At 43.3% G+C, this 13,347-nt stretch overlaps 1 protein-coding gene across 12 annotated transcripts in view; it reads left to right on the top strand.

Moving 5' to 3' along the window:
* LOC133635116 (leucine-rich repeat-containing protein 7-like) overlaps positions 1–13,347 on the top strand; it is a 396,315-nt gene that overhangs the window by 49,523 nt on the left and 333,445 nt on the right. For all 12 annotated transcript variants that reach the window (XM_062027903.1, XM_062027904.1, XM_062027897.1 and 9 more), the window contains exon 2: positions 8,826–9,126. The gene's annotated coding sequence lies outside the window, so the exon portion shown is untranslated. The remainder of the gene's footprint in view (positions 1–8,825; positions 9,127–13,347) is intronic.

Raw genomic sequence — 13,347 nt, forward strand, 5'->3', positions numbered from 1 at the left:
GTCAACAAGCTGTCCCACCACTCTGGTCGCTTTGGTGTAGAACACATTAAAGCCTTCTACAGAAAGCTAGGAGTATCCAACAATGATTTCAAATTAGAAATGGTCACAGCTGATGAGGTGCTTAAAAAATTGAGCGCGCTCCACCCAAACAAGGCCACCGGCCTTGAGAATATTCCCTCTAGATTCCTCAGGGACTCTGCCTCCATCATTGCCCCAATCATCACTCACTTAGACTTAGACAAACTTTAATGATCCACAAGGGAAATTGTTCAACACAGTAGCTCAGTTACAATGAAGGAAAGGACAATGCAGGTATAAATAGACTAATATAGCTATGAAAAAATCTAACATATATACGAATATATACATAATATGTGTACAGAGTAATTTATATACAGATATATTATATTATGTCTATAACATGTATACAATATAACCAATGACCATGTACAATATTACAGTATATACAGTCTATATGACAGCAGCAGCATAAAATAGAGAGTAGGTCCAGCAGGAAATAGAAGATAGACATTATAAACAAAGAGAAGTAGCTAACGTGTCAGGTAATAGGCAGATGTCATCTATTGCTGTATGGCGAGTGATTATACAGCTGGATGGAGTGTGGAATGAAGGAGTTCTTGAATCGCACAGTGCGGGAAGGAAGTTGAAGGAGCCTGTTGGAGTATGAACTCCGCTGTCCCTTAATTGTCAGGTGGAGTGGATGGGCAGGATTGTCCATGATGGCCAGCAGTTTGTCCAGTGACCTTCTGTCCCTCACTGACACAAACGCCTCCAATTGCGTGCCAATAGTTTGGCCGGCTTTCCTGATCAGATTATCAATCCGGTTTGAGTCCCTTTTGCTGGTGCTGCTCCCCCACCAAAGCACTGCAAAGTACAGTGCACTGGCCACAACAGACTGATAAAATATCTCCAACAGCTTGCTGCACACATTGAATGACCTAAGCTTCCTCAGGAAAAAGAGTCTGCTCATGCCCTTCTTGTAAACAGCTTTGCAGTTGTCCTTCCAGTCCAGTCTGCTGTTCAAGTGGACTCCCAGGTACTTGTACTGCTCCAGTACTGCCACCTCACGGCCCTGGATCTTGATGGGCTCCACCGGGGTCACTCTCTTCCTGAAGTCGATGACCAGCTCCTTGGTCTTGTCCACATTAAGGACCAGATGGTTCGCCTGAGACCACTCCACAAAGTCAGCGATCAGTGTCCTGTACTCCAATTCCCGTCCCTCTCCGATACACCCGACCACAGCAGAGTCGTCAGAGTATTTCTGCAAGTGGCAGGACCTGGAACTATACTGGAAGTCTGAGGTGTACAGGGTGAACAGGAAAGGAGACAGGACGGTCCCCTGTGGAGCACCTACACCACTGACCACAGTATCCGACACGGAGCTCCCCAGTCGCACAAACTGGGGCCTGTCAGACAAGTAATCAGTGATCCAGGAGACAATGGATGAACTGACACCCATCCTGAGCAACTTGTCACTCATCAGAATTGGCTGAATGGTGTTAAAGGCACTGGAGAAATCAAAAAACATGATCCTCACAGTGCCCTTCCCACCATCCAGGTGAGAGTGAGCATGATGCAGCAGGTAGATAACAGCATCGTCCACTTCTACATGGGGCTGATATGCACATAATAAACCTCTCAATTTCACAAGGCAAAGTACCAAAATATTTTAAGATAGCAAGAGTAACTCCCCTCTTTGAAAAAAGGAAGCAAATTGGAACCTGGCAACTACCAACCTGTTTCTATTCTCAGTTCCATTTCGAAAGTAATGAAAAAAATAGTTTATGAACAGGTCGATAGTTACCTTGCCACTAATAAACTCATGTACAAATTCCAATCCAGCTTCAGAACTAACCACTCCACTGACACATGCCGTCTCTATCTGACCGACCACATCAAACATGAGGTGGACGCGGGCAAATACTGCGGCATGGTCATGCTGGACCTTCAGAAGGCCTTTGACACCGTTAACCACGCTATACTGTTGGATAAGCTCAGAGCAATTGGATTTAACAAAACCTCATTGAGCTGGATGCAATCTTACTTGGAGGGGAGGGAACAGGTGGTAGAGGTGAACGGCACCGTGTCCCCCCCGTCCCCTCAGTAAGCTGTGGAGTCCCCCAAGGCAGTATATTGGGGCCTTTACTGTTCCTAATATACAGTACATAAACGACTTGTCATCGGCATGCGACTGAATTGTTCTTGTTTGCGGAAGACTCGGCCTTGCTGGTATCAGACAGGGACAAGTCACAGGTGGAGAAAATCCTCAGTGCTGAACTCTGTAGAACTTGCACCTGGCTCGCTGACAACAAGCTATCCATACACTTGGGTAAAACGGAATCCATCCTGTTTGGGTCCCACATCAACCTTAAGAAAGTCAATGACTTCACTATAAAAGTGGGTGACATTGTTATCACCAGGAAAGATGAGGTCACCTACCTAGGTTCCATTCTAGAGGCTAATCTTTCCTGTGATAAAATGGCAACCAAGGTAATCAAAAGGTCAACCAACGAACAAGATTTCTCTATAGAATCTCCTCTCTGGTCAACAAAAGCACCATGAAGATGGCGGGAACTCTCGTTCAACCCTTTTTCGATTATGCATGCACCTCCTGGTACCCTAGCACCTCCAAAACCCTTTAGATCTAAACTCCAAACATCCCAGAACAAGCTAGTCAGATTACTTCTAGACCTCCACCCCAGATCCCACCTCACTCCTACCCACTTCTCCAAAGTGGGCTGGCTCAGGGTGGAGGACAGAGTAAAACCACTTGCACTGAGCCTAGTCTATAAAATCCGCTACACCTCCCTGATACCGAAGTACATGTCAAACTACTTCCTTAACGTAAATGACCGCCATAACCACAACACCAGGGGGAGCTCCACTAACCACGTTAAACCCAGATTGCGATCTAACAAAGGTCTTAACTCATTCTCTTTCTATGCCACATCAACGTGGAATGCGCTCCCAACAGGTATAAAAAAAAGGGCATCTCTATCCTCCTTCAAAACCGCAATAAAAGTACACCTCCAGGCAGCTACAACCCTAAACTAACACCCTCCCCGGATTGTTAATAATCAAATGTAAACAATCAAATGCAGATACTTTTTTCTTATGCCTTCTAATCTCTCTCTCCCCCCTCTCTCTCTCTCTCTCTCTCTCTCTCTCTCCCTCTCTCTCTCTCTCTCTCTCTCTCTCTCTCTCTCTCTCTCTCTCTCTCTCTCTCTCTCTCTCTCTCTCTATGTCCACTACTTGCTGTACATATCCTACCAAGTCAGACCTACACTGTTCCAATATCCATTTCTCTGTTCTCAATTGTTGACTGATGATAACAACCAAACCTAGCCCCCCCAATATTTGAAGCAAACAAAATGTATACAAAACAGCAAATGCATTTCTACTTACAGGCATATAGTCACCAAACTTTGTGGGAACAAATATTGACCGCTAACTTTGTGTTCTGACGATTGTCGGATTAAGCCTGCTACTCAAACTTGTAATTTGAAAACAAATACGTAGGTAGAGTTTTCTAGAACATGATTGGCAAGGGATGGCAGCACATACATCACCTAGAAGTTTTATTCTTACCTTCCTGTATCGCAATGTTTTTTTTAACTTGTGGCAGCCCTAAATTTACATCTGGACGAACCGAAGTATTTGAATGTATTTCCCGTACATTCAAATACTTCGATATTTGCATTAAAAATCGTATCTGTCGAGTGAATATAAATGAATATAAATATATTTCAGTACTTCATATCCCTATTTACAAACCACCACAAAATTCGGATTTATTTATTTATGCTGTGTGCACTATTTTTGACTGTTTGGTCATTATAGGGGACTTGAATGTGCATGTAGATGGGGACGGCGTGGCGAAGTTGGTAGAGTGGTTGTACCAGCAATCGGACGGTTGCTGGTTACTGGGGTTCAATCCCCACCTTCTACCATCCTAGTCAGGTCTGTTGTGTCCTTGGGCAAGACACTTCACCCTTGCTCCTGATGGCTGCTGGTTAGCGCCTTGCATGGCAGCTCCCGCCATCAGTGTGTGAATGTGTGTGTGAATGGGTGAATGTGGAAATACTGTCAAAGTGCTTTGAGTACCTTGAAGGTAGAAAAGCGCTATCAAGTATAACCCATTTATCATATTATTTATTAGATCCAGCCAATGACAGGCACACTAAAGAACTCGGTGCTGTCCTTGAAATGTTTGTTTTTACTCAGCATGTAAACCAGCCCACTCAAAGCAGAGAGAACACTCTTGATATGATCATTATTAAGGGTCTTGCTGTCTCAAACGTCAATGTTGTTGATGCTGCTTCATTGGATCATTTCTGTGTTTTCTTCAACTTGTCTGTTAGACCCAAACCAGTAGTTGTGTCGCAGTTGTTTGGGAAGACTCACACATGTCAGCATACAGACACAGTTTGTAGAAATTATTACGTTTGAAAACTTCCTGTATTCTAATGTTGATGATCTGTTGAACTTTTACACATCAAGTGTTGTAAATGTTTTAGACAGTATTGCTCCTGTCAAGGTTGCAATGGTTAAAAGTAGGCAAAAGGTGCCATGGAGAAATGAAGACTTGGTCTGGACACAGAAAAGGCAGTGCTGCAGAGCCGAACGGAAATGGTGCAAGTCAAAGCTACAAGGTTATGAGATTCACACAGAAGTTAAATGTATTCAACTACATTTTGTGTAGAACAAGGGAAAATATTTTTTCTGAAATCATCCGTATCAGCTGTAGTAACAACTCTTGTGTCCTGTTTGCTATAGTAAACGGATTAACAAACCCTCCCGTTTTACTTCCAATATAACTCATTTCTACTTCAAAGTGCAATGAGTTTGCAATATTATTTCATGCTTAAGTTTAAGGCATTAAAATGCAATAATTTCTTGGAAACCAATAGTTAATCGACAGCCAGCTAGTCAACTAGAGCTTGAACATTTCACTCCTGTCACTGACAAAACAGTATTAAATAAAAACAAATACGTTGTCATCAGAGGTGGGTAGAGTAGCCAGAAATTGTACTCAAGTAAGAGTACTGTTACTTTAGAGATTTATTACTCAAGTAAAAGTAAGGAGTAGTCACCCAAATATTTACTTGAGTAAAAGTAAAAAGGATGTTGTGAAAAAACTACTCAAGTACTGAGTAACTGATGAGTAACCTGTTCGTTTAATGATGACGGCAACAAATAATGCACAAAAACATAAAAATAGCAATAAACAAATTCAGAGCCAGGAATATCTCTTAAGCAACTAAAACAATAATATATATTAAATAATAATACATTAAAATAAAATAAAAAATAAGGCAAATTGTGCCACAATAACTTAACAGCACCATAGGCTCAGTAGGCAGAGATTACAAAGGAAAAAAACAAGTTAGCCTTTACGCAAACCATAAACTCTGATAGGTGTGGGCTGCACCTAAGAACACACTGTGCACTTCTGATTGGTGTTTGTATGCGTGTGTGAGTGACTGTGCGTGTGTGTGTGTGTGTGTGTGTGTCTCTGTCTGTCTATGAGGCTGCAGTGCGTTGGTAAATGTCCCCACACGATATACATTTGACAGTGATTCACAGCAGGGAAGCTAACATCAGCCTACAGTGACAGCCAAAATATCTACTAACGTTACTTACCGCGATGTGCTTCCTCAAATTAATGTTGAGTTCATGTAAGCTGAAAAGTCCACTTGTTTGGGGTGACACATATGACAACGCATTACATAACTGTTTTTTTGGTTGTCTGAAGCGTGAACATCAGTTTTATGTGAGGCCAGGGGTGTTTGCGTTCGTTCTTGTCGCTGCCATTGTTGTTGTTTGCCGCTGAAACTTTATGTGCAGTTAATCGTGTGACCGCCTGGCTCTGTTTGATTGGTGAAACGGAGTCAAACGTCACCAGTGACTGCATTTGATTGGTGAAACGGAGTGAAACGTCACCAGTGACTGCATGTGATTGGTGAAACGCAGGCATGCGATAGATCCTACTTTGAAGGTCTGTCTGACAAACCAAAACAAACAAAGCGTGCATTAACAGATCGATAAAAATCAGTAGCGAGTAGCGAGCTGAATGTAGGTAAATGGAGCGGAGTAAAAGTAGCGTTTCTTCTCTATAAATATACTCAAGTAAAAGTAAAAGTATGTTGCATTAAAACTACTATTAGAAGTACAATTCATCCCAAAAGTTACTCAAGTAGATGTAACGGAGTAAATGTAGTGCGTTACTACCCACATCTGGTTGTCATACAATTTATATTAAGCTTGGATCAATCCTGCATTTACATTGATAGTGACATCACAGAGATATTAAACAAAGATACATTGAAAGCACAACATAGAACAGACTTGGCAAGACTGGCATGGCAGGAAAGACACTACTGTCTGCTCCCGGCACCCTTGTATACTGTAGTCACTGTGCAAACAGGTGGTTGTCAGACTTGACTGATGTGAACCTAACTTGGACTGGAAACACCACGTGGTTAGGTATAACTTTTGACTAGGTATGTGGCACGGTTCATATGGCACGGCCTTCTTGGCTCCGAGAGTTGTGGTACTTGGCCATGTGTTCGTCCTATATATATAGCTTCAGCTATATGTACTATTCTTGGTAAACATAGTAAGTTAGAAATTAACATCTCACTTCTGACTGAACCATTCCCAAAGGCCTTTAAAAACAGCGGCCATTAAAGAAAAGTAGTCTTGATGCCACAGAACTGAACAACGGTCGTCCCATATCAAACCAGCCATTTTTGGGCAAAGTCGTAGGAAAACTTGTATACCAACAGATCAGTGATTGTCTCATCTATACAATGTGTTTGATACTTTCCAATCAGGCTTTAGGCCCCACAACAGCACTGAAACCTCTCTATTGAAGATGACAAATGATATCTGCCTGAACACAGACGCAGAAAAAGTCTCAGTCTTGGTTCTGCTAGATCTGAGCGCTGCCTTTTACACAGTTGACCATACTATCTTAATACAGAGGTTGGAAAACTGCGTGGAAATGTCCAGTTTGGCTCTTAACTGGTTCAAGTCCTATCTCGATCACAGGACATACTTCGTTGGAATTGGTAACTGTCTCTCTGAACAAATGGTTATGACCTGTGGGGTTCCTCAGGGCTTGATACTGGCCCACCTATTCAACTTGTACATGCTGCCACAAAGCCAGCTAATATGCAGCTTCAATGTGTCCTACCACAACTATGCAGATGACACTCAGATCTACCTGTCACTGACGGCGAGTGAACATTGGCCTGTTGATTCACTTTGTCGCTACATCGAACAGATCCGTGTGTGGATGCAAAACTATTTTCTTCATCTAAATTCAGACACAATTTAAATCATTGTCTTTTATGGTGGTTAATCGGTGTCTTTATTACAAAATGTTTTTTTGACACTGAATTTATGTAACTGAATATTTTGCATTTGAATTTTTTGAACTGAATTTTGCAAATTATGCTGACAATTTAATTGAAAAAAATTCAGTGTTCTAAATTTCTGTATATATAAATTCAGTTTTAAAATTCAGTGTATAAAATATTCAGTGTATAAAATATTCAGTGTATATAAATTCAGTTTAAAAATAAATTGTGTAAAAATATTCAGTGTAAAAAAATCAAATGCTGAAAAATTCAGTGTCGAAAAATCGCTGCTTCGAAAAGCAAGACTCACTTCCGGTAAATTAAGACTGAAGCAATCAACCTGTCTCAGAACCAGCCAATGAGGTGTCAAGTTTGAAGTCACGTGATGTGCAAAACAGTATAAAAAAGGCAGTTAACTGGGCTTCCTTTACCTAATAAACATTTCAATGTGGCTCGCTGGATATTTTCCAACTATAGAAATGATTCCAATGGTTAAAATCTGCACTTTTGAGTGACATACAGTTTCTACGTGTCATGAAATGCAGCTAAACTGACTGTGATACACAATGTGACCAGCAGATAGTGTTGGATAATGATGTTCAGGTAAATGTAACTAAGAAGACAGATGTTTGGATGCATTTATGGAGGGAGTAATGTTTAAGTGTAAACTTGTTGTTCACAGGACAAAAGTTTGGTCATTAATAGATGAACAACACTACGGTGACAATAAAACAGTGATATAATGTCGAGGTGTTTTACCCTTATTTTTCGCCGTGTTTAATGTATCTTTGTTGCTCTTGCTTGATTATAAAAGATGTCGATCAAGAAGGGGGTCTGCAGTAGAAGAGCAACGTTCATATATTTTAAATATTCAGTGTTGTATTGTTCATCGTTAATATTGTAAATCCCACATTCTGTTTGTTCATGTAAAAAACTAAACAGACCACCTCAAAAACGGAATCAACAGTAGTTATTTTACTGAATTATATGACAGTCAGACTGTACATAAAAATATAGAATGAGGGGTTTATAATATAAACTATGAACAATAAAACACTGGATATTGAGAATGTGTTACGCTCCCGCAGACCACCTCCTTGATCGACATATTTTATAATCGAGCAACAACAACAAAGATTGAACAAAAATGTCGAAACATAGACGCAAAGGGTAAAAAACAAAATACCTAACATTGTAATGTGTATATTTTTGTAAACTTTGTGTAAGATTTTACCATATTACAGAAAATAACACAACATGATATATAGACAAGGATCCAAGAGAAACTAATTTTCATTGTGGATGCATGTAAAGCAAAAGTATACATACTTGATAAAGGTAACATCAAATGTCTCTTTATTGTCTTATTACAATAACACAGAATATGAGATACAGACTTGCAAAGTTATGTGAACCCAAACTGTGTGTTCTTCTTTTCAGGTCATATACAGTACATGACTTCCGCAAGAAGAATCAGCAAGACTGCAGCCAATAGAAAACTCAAAAGAACCTGAGCCCTCTTCAGTGAACAGAAACTCAACTCAATTTAACATGTTTGCAAGTGCTGGGTACCCATAAGGCCTTGCAAGTGGCCAGTGAGTGGAGTCATAAGGAGGGCGCGATGAATTTGACCAACCAAAGGCTGTCACCTGGGGATATAGACTCCACCCATCCTTGATCTCCAGGGTGACAGCAGGACCACATTCCCAACAAACCAGCATCTCATTGGCCAAGGGCACAGGTAGGCGATAACGACGGTAGCTTTTATTTTCCTCAGGTTCAAATGGATTAGAATCAGCAACTTTTTGGTTAACACTTTTACTGAAGAGAGGGAGGATGAAGTGGGGAGTTGAACGGTAAAGATGATACTGATAGACATGAATAATGGAGATTTGGAAACTGTGTATGAACTGGAAACTAAACTGCAAGAGGAAATATTTTGCACTTCCTGATTATAAGCATATCCACAAATTGGTTAGAAAGAGTACAAATACATCTGGATGGTCGTTTGTTTTGTAGCTAGAAGTGAGGGGAGTAACAAACCATAAGTAATAGTTGATATTGCCATTTTTTTATTTTTATGACTATATCCACATCTTTATGAGTTGTCATAAGTTTGTGACCAATGTCGAGTTATCGCCTTATAGGGCTTGAAAGTGATGTGAAAACGCAATGCATCATGGGTCTTACTGCATTCTTACATTTGGTTGAATGCAGGACTCTTTTCCAAAGTAGTTTTTTTATGTAACAAGTTCCAAGTATGTTGCAATTGTGCGACATCAATACCTGCCACAATGGTTGTCATGATCGCTTCAGGAAAAAAAATAAATAAATAAATGGGAGATTCGTCTTATTTCAAACGTAGAAGCAAAGCTAAGGAAGTCAAGTTAGTGAGCTAATAAAGAGACAATCAAAAGTCTGGATAGCAGCCGTGAGTTGATCAAACTTCACTTTTAACACCATCAACTGGTACATGGTGTGTTCACGGCATTTTTACACTGCTAAGTTTGAATCAAAGCCTATTTTATTCTGTTGAACATGTAGCATTTAGTAGGATGTTAATGTTAGCTTAGCTAATGTTGCACACATGAAAATATGTCACTGTGTACTGAGTTTTGTTGATTTACGTAACATTTCAGTAACAACAGAAATAGCAGATTAATATTTTCGTCACACTGCGTTGGTCCAAATGCGTTTCAATGAATGAGATGAAGTGTATTCTTCTTCTGTTTTGACCAGGCAACAATACACACAATTACATATCCACACATTGACCTGCATGGTCACTCAAATCACAGCAACAAATACAAATAAATTACATAACGTAGCACAGCATCTCCACATTTAAGCATCAAGTTATTTTTTTAAAGTAGCAATATCCGGTCAGTATTACATCATCCTCTTAACAGTTAGCTGTGGTTAGCTACATTAGCACGATGATGCAACTTCTCAAACATACACAGAGCGGCCCACTTTCACACTATCACATTACTCCTGCTAAGTGTGTATCATACTCAACCATTTACAGCTTACCTGTAACAAAAGAAATAGAAAATTAATATTTTTGTCACACTGCGTTGGTCCACATGAGTCTAAATGAACAGCAGGAGGAAGTGTATTCTTCTTCTGTGTGCCTAACATTGTGTAAATAATTGGTCGTTTGAGTGTACGCTTTTTTAAGTGTGTAGCTCTATTGGCAGACTTCTATGGAAATACAACAACAGAGACTGAGTTTTCCCTCGCCCGGACGCGGGTCACCGGGGTCCCCCTCTGGAGCCAGGCCCGGGGTAGGGGCACGATGGCGAGCGCCTGGTGGCCGAGCCTGTCCCCATGGGGCCCCGCCGGGCACGTGGGTCCCCCCTCCAATGGGCTCACCACTCATGGGAGGGGCCATAGAGGTCTGGTGTGTTGTGAGCTGGGCGGAAGCCGAAGGCAGGGCACTTGGCGGTCTGGTTCTTGGCTACATAAGCTAGCTCTTGGGACGTGGAATGTCACCTCGCTGGGGGGGTAGGAGCCTGAGCTAGTGCGCGAGGTGGAGAAGTTCCGGCTGGATATAGTCGGACTCACTTCGACGCACAGCAAGGGCTCTGGAACCAGTTCTCTTGAGGTTGGCTGGACTCTCTTCCACACTGGCGTTGCACGCAGTGAGAGGCGAAGGGCTGGGGCAGCAATTCTTGTTGCCCCGCCTGCATGTTGGAGTTCAACCCGGTGGACAAGAGGGTAGCTTCCCTCCGCCTTTGGTTGGGGGGACGGGTCCTGACTGTTGTTTGTGCTTACGCACCAAGCAGCAGTTCACAGTACCCACCCTTTTTGGATACACTCGAGGGAGTACTGGAAAGTGCTCCCCCGGGTGATTCCCTTGTCCTACTGGGGGACTTCAAATGGTAAATGGTAAATAGGTTGTACTTGTATAGCGCTTTTCTACCTTTTCAAGGAACTCAAAGTGCTTTGACACTATTTCCACATTCACCCATTCACACACACACATTCACACACTGATGGCGGGAGCTGCCATGCACGGCGCTAACCAGGCCCATCAGGAGCAAGGGTGAAGTGTCTTGCTCAAGGACACAACGGACGTGACTAGGATGGTAGAAGGTGGGGATTGAACCAGTAACCCTTAGATTGCTGGCACGGCCACTCTCCCGTCTTCGCCACGCCAACGCTCATGTTGGCAATGACAGTGAAACCTGGAGAGGCGTGATTGGGAAGAATGGCCGCCCGGATCTGAACCTGAGTGGTGTTTTGTTATTGGACTTTTGTGCTCGTCACAGATTGTCCATAACAAACACCATGTTCAAACATAAGGGTGTCCATATGTGCACTTGGCACCAGGACACCCTAGGCCGCAGTTCCATGATCGACTTTGTAGTTGTTTCATCGGATTTGCGGCCTCATGTTTTGGACACTCGGGTGAAAAGAGGTGCGGAGCTTTCTACCGATCACCACCTGGTGGTGAGTTGGCTGCGATGGTGGGGGAGGATGCCGGACAGACCTGGCAGGCCCAAACGCATTGTGAGGTTCTGCTGGGAATGTCTAGGAGAGTCTCCTGTCAGAGAGAGTTTCAATTCCCACCTCCGAACATGTCACGAGGGAGGTGCTGAACATTGAGTCCGAGTGGACCATGTTCCGCACCTCTATTGTCGAGGTGGCTGATTGGAGCTGTGGCCGCAAGATAGTTGGTGCCTGTCGTGGTGGTAATCCTAAAACCCGCTGGTGGACACCAGCGGTGAGGGATGCCGTCAAGGTGAAGAAAGAGTGCTATCAGGTTCTTTTGGCTCATAGAACTCCGGAGGCAGCGGACAGGTACCGACAGGCCAAGCGGTGTTCGGCTTCAGCGGTCGCAGAAGCAAAAACTCGGACATGGGAGGAGTTCAAGAAGCCATGGAAAACGACTTCCGGACGGCTTCGAAGCGATTCTGGACCACCATCCGCCGCCTCAGGAAGGGATAGCAGTGCACTGTCAACACCGTGTATGGTGAGTGTTCTGCTGACCTCGACTGCGGATGTTGTGGATCGGTGGAGGGAATACTTCGAAGACCTCCTTAATCCCACCAACACGTCTTCTTATGAGGAAGCAGTTCCTGGGGAATCTGTGGTGGGCTATCCTATTTCTGGGGCTGAAGTCGCTGAGGTAGTTAAAAAGCTCCTCCGTGGCAAGGCCACGGGGGTGGATGAGATCCGCCCGGAGTTCCTTAATGCTCTGGATGCTGTGGGGCTGTCTTGGTTGACAAGACTCTGCAACATCACGTGGACATAGGGGGTACCTCTGGATTGGCTGACCGGGGTGGTGGTTCCTCCCTTTAAGAAGGGGAACCGGAGGGTGTGTTCCAACTATCGTGGGATCACACTCCTCAGCCTTCCCGGTAAGGTCTATTCAGGTGTACTGGAGAGGAAGCTATATGATAGTCGAACCTCGGATTCAGGAAGAACAGTGCGGTTTTCGTCATCGTCGTAGAACTGTGGACCAGCTCTATACTCTCGGCAGGGTCCTTGAGGGTGCATGAGAGTTTGCCCAACCAGTCTACATGTACTTTGTGGACTTGGAGAAGGCATTTGACCATGTCCCTCGGGAAGTCCTGTGGGTAGTGCTCAGACAGTATGGGGTATCGGACTGTCTGATTGTGGCGGTCCGCTCCCTGTATGATCAGTGTCAGAGCTTGGTCCGCATTGCCGGTAGTAAGTCGGACACGTTTCCAGTGAGGGTTGGACTCCGCCATGGCTGCCCTTTATCACCGATTATGTTCATAACTTTTATGGACAGAATTTCTAGGCGCAGTCAGGGCGTTGAGGGGATCCGCTTTGGTGGCTGCAGGATTAGATATCTGCTATTTGCAGATGATGTGGTCCTGATGGCTTCATCTGGCCAGGATCTTCAGCTCTCACTGGATCGGTTCGCAGCCGAGTGTGAAGCGACTGGGATGAGAACCAGCAACTCCAAGTCCGAGTCCATGGTTCTCGC

Source organism: Entelurus aequoreus, linkage group LG19, assembly GCF_033978785.1.
Source record: "Entelurus aequoreus isolate RoL-2023_Sb linkage group LG19, RoL_Eaeq_v1.1, whole genome shotgun sequence".
Lineage (NCBI taxonomy): Eukaryota > Metazoa > Chordata > Actinopteri > Syngnathiformes > Syngnathidae > Entelurus > Entelurus aequoreus.